The sequence below is a fragment of the Phoca vitulina genome, unplaced genomic scaffold, assembly GCF_004348235.1.
Source record: "Phoca vitulina isolate PV1807 unplaced genomic scaffold, GSC_HSeal_1.0 scaffold36, whole genome shotgun sequence".
In the NCBI taxonomy this organism is placed as follows: domain Eukaryota; kingdom Metazoa; phylum Chordata; class Mammalia; order Carnivora; family Phocidae; genus Phoca; species Phoca vitulina.
The window spans coordinates 9,296,694-9,304,090 of NW_022589739.1; the positions used below are offsets into that span (position 1 = coordinate 9,296,694).

At 51.4% G+C, this 7,397-nt stretch overlaps 1 protein-coding gene across 1 annotated transcript in view; it reads right to left on the reverse strand.

The window, feature by feature from the left end:
- Positions 1-4,569, reverse strand: part of PPFIBP2 (PPFIA binding protein 2) — a 144,150-nt gene extending 139,581 nt beyond the window's left edge. Inside the window, exon 1 of the mRNA XM_032427115.1 lies at positions 4,430-4,569. The gene's annotated coding sequence lies outside the window, so the exon portion shown is untranslated. The remainder of the gene's footprint in view (positions 1-4,429) is intronic.
- Positions 4,570-7,397: the final 2,828 nt, after the last annotated feature.

Genomic DNA, 7,397 nt, shown 5'->3' on the forward strand with positions numbered 1-7,397 from the left:
TATATGATGCAAGAAAGTACCCAAGGCTCTCTTCTGATTCCAAAAGGAACCAACCATCCTCACTTCCCTCCATGCTCCCATGCTACTGACAAGGCCTCATTCTTCTCCCAGCACACTAGCACAAAGTGTCAGTGTCCCATTTGTTGCCTTTCCCTCTCCCTCAAATCCAGTCAGTCACCCAATCCTGCAGGGGATCACTCCCTCTCCATCTCTACCGCCACTGCCTTGATTTACATCCTAAGCTACTTTGATGGGTTATTCCAATAGCATATTCTCACAGGAGGTTGCTCCCTGTCCCTCCAACCTGCCCTTCCCAGCCCTGGATCATCCTGAAAGCAGAGATTTCACCATGTCTCTTCCACACTGAAAGATCTTCAATGTCATGGGAATAAAATTTCAATTCCTTAGCCGCAGTGTTCAAGGCCTTCCACGGCCTCGCCCCAGCCTAAGACTCCAGTCTCACCTCTCCCCGTGTCCCCTCCCCACCCCATCCTCTGACTCTAGCCATGTGGGCCACTCCTCATTGGGCTTGTCCCAGTCTTTCAGGTTCTGTTCTTGTTTCTTCCCTCATCTCTGGTGCAAAATAGCCTACCTCTTTCCCCCTTTACTGGGGCAAACACTGCAAAACCAGCCAGCTCAGGGCCCATGTTTACCACCAACTCTTTCCTGCACATCTGCTAAGCGTAGGGCTGCGCCCAAAGGCTGATGCAGGCCTGGAGCGGCTCAGGGTCTGGAGCAGGTGTGGACAGAGACATGCAAATAAAGTGCCTAAGTACCATAGCTGAGTTCTCTATTCGATGATATATATATATATATATGCCAGAGAGAAGGGTCAAAGTGACTTAGAGGTAGGAGGAGGAGAGGGTTTCAAGGGGTCTGATCTGCATCCTAATAAGAGTTCATTCATCTCGCAGAGCGGACGAAAGAGCTTTCCAGGAAGAGCACATTGTGCATGCAAAGACAGAGAAGCACATTAAGATAGAAACTGGTGAGCTACTCAGTCTGGGGAACAGTGGAGATGCAGCTGTGAGCTATGTTACTGCCAGGCTTTGCAGGGCCTTCAGTGCCAAAGAAGGATGCTATACTTTATCCTATCAAGGAGGCAATCCTATCCCATCTTGTGTAGACCTTCCATCCACAGATCTATTACAGGGCCAAGATGTCTGCACCACACGGAACATGGTGATTAAGAGCATGGTGCAGAAGGAAGGGTCAGCTCTCTGTGTGCATAAATGTGGATGTGACAGACAGAGGAAATGAAAGCAAGAAGTAGAGAGGAGTCCCAAAGTAAGAATTACCTAGGAGCACTAAGTAGAAGTCATACATTTCCTGAAGACAAAGCTGAGAGTTAGCAGCGCCCTGGAAAATCGCAAGGCTGTGAGGAGATCTGGGTCTGAAGCTGAACACATTGCCCTAGGACAGCATCCCCTAGATTATTTACTGAGCATATCAGAGATAAGAATGGATGTTGTGAAGATCCCCAAGGGCGAATAAGACCCGGCTTTCAGAGTCTAGAAGGGATACAGCCCACCCTTCTGAGGCCACCTGTGGATTCTTGGAAAACAGAGACCCAGAGGTGCCATCAAGTACTGAAACCGATGATGCCAGGAAACATAAAGTGGAACTGCTCTAAGGAGGAAGCAGGAAAAACAGTGACTCAGGACCACACAAAGCTGCCAAAAGTTGCAGTCTAGTTGTGCCCACACCAAGTGGTAACAACGTCACCCCACCCCCCGAGGGTCACTTCTTGAATGGGGGTACAGTCTGGGAATTTAATAAATGTTTAGATGTCTCATTAGTTGCATTCATATTAGCTTTTCCTTCTCGTATTTTACAAGAGGGGATTCACCAGAGCATTTACAGCAGGGAAGCATCATGAACAGATTTGTATTTCAGGAAAAAAATTTTTTTTCAATGGCTACGTCAAAACCAACTTCCAAATTTTACATCAAATGTTCCAGCCTGAAGGGCATGCCATTCCTCTCCAAAGCTGAATTCTCTCAGAATCGTTTCCCCCTCCTCACTCTGGAAGCTATCCAGTCTAAAGACAGATACCAGCACTCCCTGAACCCCTGGCCCATAGATTCGATCTCTAGAGTCTCTCCTACCTGTCCCACTCTTTCAGGCCCAATATAAGGCATCCCCACTTCTACCCTGATTGGCCTTCACTGTCCTAATGGGCCCCTCCGCCCCAGTGTCTGACCCCTCAGCTCACTCCTTCCCACAGCACTGCCACAGTAGGCTTGAGCAGGTCCCACCTTGGCCTTCCTCAGAATCACCTGGGGGAACCTGGAACACCATCCCAGACCCACTTCATTCCAAATAGTTTAAAAGCTCCCCAGGTTTGCAAACTATGGCCCTTAATCCTTGCCAGAGATAGTGAAGGGCACCACCCTAGAACTTGTTAGAAATCCAGGTCAGATCCCACCGCTGACCCAGGAATCAGAATCTGCATTTGAACAAGACCCACCTCGTGATTCTTAAGCTTGTTAAAGGTTGAGAAGCTCAGCTCTATGGTGTTGCCTGATCATTCATTCCACAAATATTTACTGGATTTTCTCTGTATCAGGCCAGGGGTTGGGATGGTCAAGGGCCAAGGTCCCGGACTTTGAGAAGCTCACTGAACCATCAGTCAGTCCCTTGCTTAAAACCTGTCATTGGCTCCCATGCTTTCCAATTGGGGCCATGCTTCATCCTTGTCACCAACTTTACTGTCTAGCACCTGCCCTGGGAACCCAGTTGGACCACTTGCCACTTCTCACGGTTAGCTGGTGCTTGCCTGCCTACACAGCTCTGAGCCCAGGCCACGCTCTACCCACCTCTGCCTGGAGACACCCAGGAGAAATCCTCTGAGATCCATCATGCAAGTCATCTGCTTCTTGAAATTTTCCCAGATCTTCCCTGCTCAGATGAAAGACAGGAATTCCCGGGGCGCCTAATGGCTCAGTTGGTTAAGCATCTGCCTTTGGCTCAGGTCATGATTGGGATCGAGTCCCATATTGGGCTCCATGCTCAGTGGGGAGCCTGCTTCTCCCTCTCCCTCTGCTGCCCCCCCCATTCTCGTTCTCTCTCTCAAGTAAATAAAATCTTAAAAAAAAAAAAAGGAATTCCCACAACTCTTTGTTCTTCCCTCTCTCGTGGCATTTATCCCATTCTGCTCAGTCTTAAAGCCAGCACACCTGCCGTCGCTACCCCAGTGGAGATCATGATTCTCAGTTTGTCTACTCAGTAGCAATAAGCTAATAGCTGGCACATCATCAAATCTCTAAGTAAGAATAATAATAATAAATGTATTGATAAAATCATGGATGAATGCAATAAGTAAGAAATTCATTAATCTCTCTTATTTCCCACTTCAAGGTCGTTTAAATATGAATTTAAGCAGAATACTAATGGGCTGCCTCTCAAGCCCTAAAGAGAAACAATCTCTAAATTAAATAATATTTTGTGTTTTCTATATTCAAATAATAATCAAAGACTGAACATATTGAAGATGAATTTTGTGCACAGCCAACTACCTTTCTTTAGTTGGGCATTTAACTTCACAAAATGCAACATAAACTTCAGAAACACTTCAGATTTGTATTATAATCAATTAAGGAACTGGGAAAGGAAAGGGACAGATGAAGAGGAAGATAGGAAGTAGACCTAGAAATATGGCAAGCGGGACGGATCTATACGACATAACCAGCTGCTCTAAAAGTAAAAATACAATACCCTCGGTCTGTTTTTTAAGAGGATTAAAGACTAGCTAGAATGCCTGTTTCAATCCTCTGCAAACTTTGGAAATTCTACCTTTTCAATATATAATCTTATCTTCATTTGAAGAAAAACTGCAGGTCTGGAGTTGGGATGTCATGAGGGAGAGGAGGAGCCCACTTTCAAGTAGAACCTTCCCCGTTTGGCAGTCTACTGGGACGCAGTGGCTTGAGATTTTGATAGGCATGTTGCATTTTCGCAATTACAGAGTTGGTCTCAGTCAAGGCGTTGCTTCTGAGCACACCCGAACAGAGATGTTTGGTCAAACAGACCCTAAACCGCCCGACCACCGTGGGCTCTCTAGACTACGCGGGTGCTTCGGTGACATGCCGCACAGAACTGAGGTGACTGGCCCTCCCGCGCATCTCCAGGGCCATGCTGGCACCTGCAGGGGCGCGCGGATTGTCCGTAGGTCCCGGGCAGGGTTGGGTGGAAATTCGGCGCAAATCCCACGGGAGTTATACCCTTCTCCCAGTCTTCTGGCCAGAGAAGAGGAAGAGGGTCCCTGTCCTTGCGCCTGGGACACGCTCTGGGGCCCTTGCTGGCACTGACCCCCACTCCTCGGGTGGTTCTTGAATCTGGGGGCTTTCGGTTCCCCAGGCAATGCACCCGCGGGAGCTCCCGGTCCGGAACGCGCAGGGGACCTGGGGCGTGGGGAGAGCCCACTGACCTGGGTGCGGGGCTCCTCTCCGGGCGGCTCAGGTGCGCGGGACGCTCCCGTGTCCCTCCCACCTCCGAACATGAGAGCCGGGAAACGAGCTGCAGGCCACTGACCCACCGACCAACTGACCGACCAACCGGCGGACTGAGCGACAGCGGCCGGGTCTGGAGCCCACGTGACGGGGGCGGGACCCACGGGAGGCTCGTCCCGGAGCCCAAGCTTGCTCCCGCCCTCCTTCTCCTGGGACCGCCCCTCAACTCCCCTTCCCTCTCGGGCAGCGCGGCGACCCGCAGGGACCCGTCTGCCACCGGTTCCCTCTTCTCCGAGACACGCCTCGTCAACCCCGCCCCTTCGAACCTGCCTTCGCCCCGTCCGCCCAGCCGCGGCCCCACCCCCTGGAACGCGTTCAGAGCCCACAAGCCGCGCCTCCCGGAGACCACGCCCCCAGGGAGCCCCGCCCCGCTCCTGTCACCTCCCCACCCTGCACCCTTCCGGCCCCGGGGAGACCGACGGGCGGGTCCCGGCGCTAGTGCTGCCAGTCCCCTGGGCTTCTCCAGCCTTTTAGCATCATTCCCCGGCCGTAGGAAATGAAAACGAGGAAGCAGAAAAGCAATTTGTATCGAGAATTGCAAAGAGAGAGAAGCCACAGAAAGACCGATTAGAGGCGCACTCAGAGCAGCAACCCATTGGGTGTTCGGACTCCCCGGACCCGTGCGATGCAGTCCAAATTGAGGCTGGCTCGGTCTCTGAACAACCCGTTTGGAAGGCTCGGAGTCACCGTAGAGTCTGGCCGCGCTTGAACCCCGCGACCTGGGGTGGAGGTCCCCCTAGTGGTCAGCCCCAACCAAAGACACTTGCTCTGGGTCTTGTGAACAGCTAAGGACAAGAAGCACTTCCCTATGCTCAGCCCCAAGGCGGGGTTCCACAGACCGGAGAAAAGCTTTGGCACCTCAGACCACAGGAATGGATTCTAGAATCGGGGCAGGACTGGGCCCTGGAGACTCAGTCCAACACCTTCCCCCAGCGTATGGCCTGAATCCCCTTTGGCTGTAGTGCTAGGTTGTTGCCTTGCCTGGGCCTCCCGGGACTGGTTGCTCAGTTCAGCTGATTAAAATCCCTGTGGGCCGCAGATGGCATCGACACCACAGACTCTGGCACGGTCCCCAGCTCTGGCAGGAGTCGCAACAGCCCGGGCCTCAGTTTTAATCTACGTTTCCACAGGCTGGACAAACTCCACAAGACACGTCTTTTTTTCAAATTACCTTGGTGGTCTGAAATTACCAGTGTGCCTGGAAGACTTTTACAAAGTGAACAGAACTTAAGCCACCCCGACAAATATGAGACTCTGGTCACTGCAGGAACGTGGCCAGAAGCAGACCAAAGGCAAAGCCAGCAGAGGAAGGCTGGGGCCCATGAGAGTTGTGTTACAGCAGGACACCCTGCAGTTCTCTTTCACTTCCTTAAAATAGCAGCAGAGGCTTTTGTAGACCTAGGCGCTACTCAGTTCACATGAGTTCATGGGTGTTTCCAAATCCCACATGTTACTGCCCCGGTGGACACAGTGTCCTAACCTCAGCCCCTAGAAAATGCAAATCTATTCTTAGAACTATACAACTACTTTTTTTAAATTACCTTAAAAAATGGTTTAAGTCACTGGCTCTCAAGTTTATTCACACTTTGGAACCATTTTGGGGGAGGAGGCTTAAAATATCTGCTGTCTGGGTCCTGCCTCCCGAGGTTGTGATTTAAAGATCTGGGAGTATGGCCTGGTATTAAGAGCTTTAAAAGCTCCTCAGGTGAGGGGCGCCTGGGTGGCTCAGTCGTTAAGCGTCTGCCTTCGACTCGGGTCATGATCCCAGGGTCCTGGGATCGAGCCTCACATCGGGCTCCCTGCTCTGCGGGAAGCCTGCTTCTCCCTCTCCCACTCCCCCTGCTTGTGTTCCCTCTCTTGCTGTGTCTCTGTCAAATAAATAAATAAAATCTTTAAAAAAAAAAAAAAAAGCTCCTCAGGTGATTCTTATGCATAGCCAAGTTTACGAACCACTGCCATAGGTCATAGGGACTTTCATCCTAAGATCTGACAAGAGACCCCAGAGCTGAACAGTTCACCAGAAAGAAGCCGGAGACCATGTTTGTGGGCCCACATGCTGTCCTGCCCTGGCTCCCCGGAAACAAAGTGGCCCATTTAACAGGGAGACGATGTCTTGACCTAAAAGAGTGATTCTAGCTGCAGGAATTTAAAGCACCCGGGTGGGTTGTTAGTGGCAGGGGCACCCTTTAGAACTGTCAAATCCAAGTGTATCACAGATGAAAGGCAACCCTCCTCTTGGCCTCTAAAGGAACTCTGTGTGCGGGACCCACACATAATTCCACTCGCCGATAATCCCACTCTACCCTCCTCCTGAGGCAGTCCCCTGCCTTATTCCTGTGAAATAGGTAATGGTTTTTTACCCCCGGGGTAGATGATGTCTGTAAACCCATGGAGTGGGGCCCATCACCATGTTTATGTACCCATACCTGCCTCCTTCCACAACAGATCGGGGCTGTGTAGCTATTAGAACTGTGGGTAACTGTGCTGTATACATGGGGTGAGTAATTCCATTCTGCCAAAGCTCTACTCCAACGCTCTGGGGGAAGAACGTCTCTTCATCGCCCGCGGTCCCCCCCTGAGCTTGGCAGAGTTGGCAAAACAGCTGCAAGCCCACAAAACAAACCCTCTCATGTGACTAACCTGGAAAGGCAGAGGCCTCAGCACATGACACAGACTGGCAGCGCAGCCTGTGTTGGTGACCCACACGGGGCTGACTGGACAAACACGTGGGAAAGAGTTGAAGAAGCCCCTCTGCACAAGCACAGCTGTCCTCTGTCACCTGTGCCACTTGGCAGGCCTGCTGTGACAGGGAGTCACTGGCCCGCTACCTGGCTTCCATCCAGATTCCAGAAGCTTTCCCTCCCCAGGGCCTCAGTGTGCTGGGGA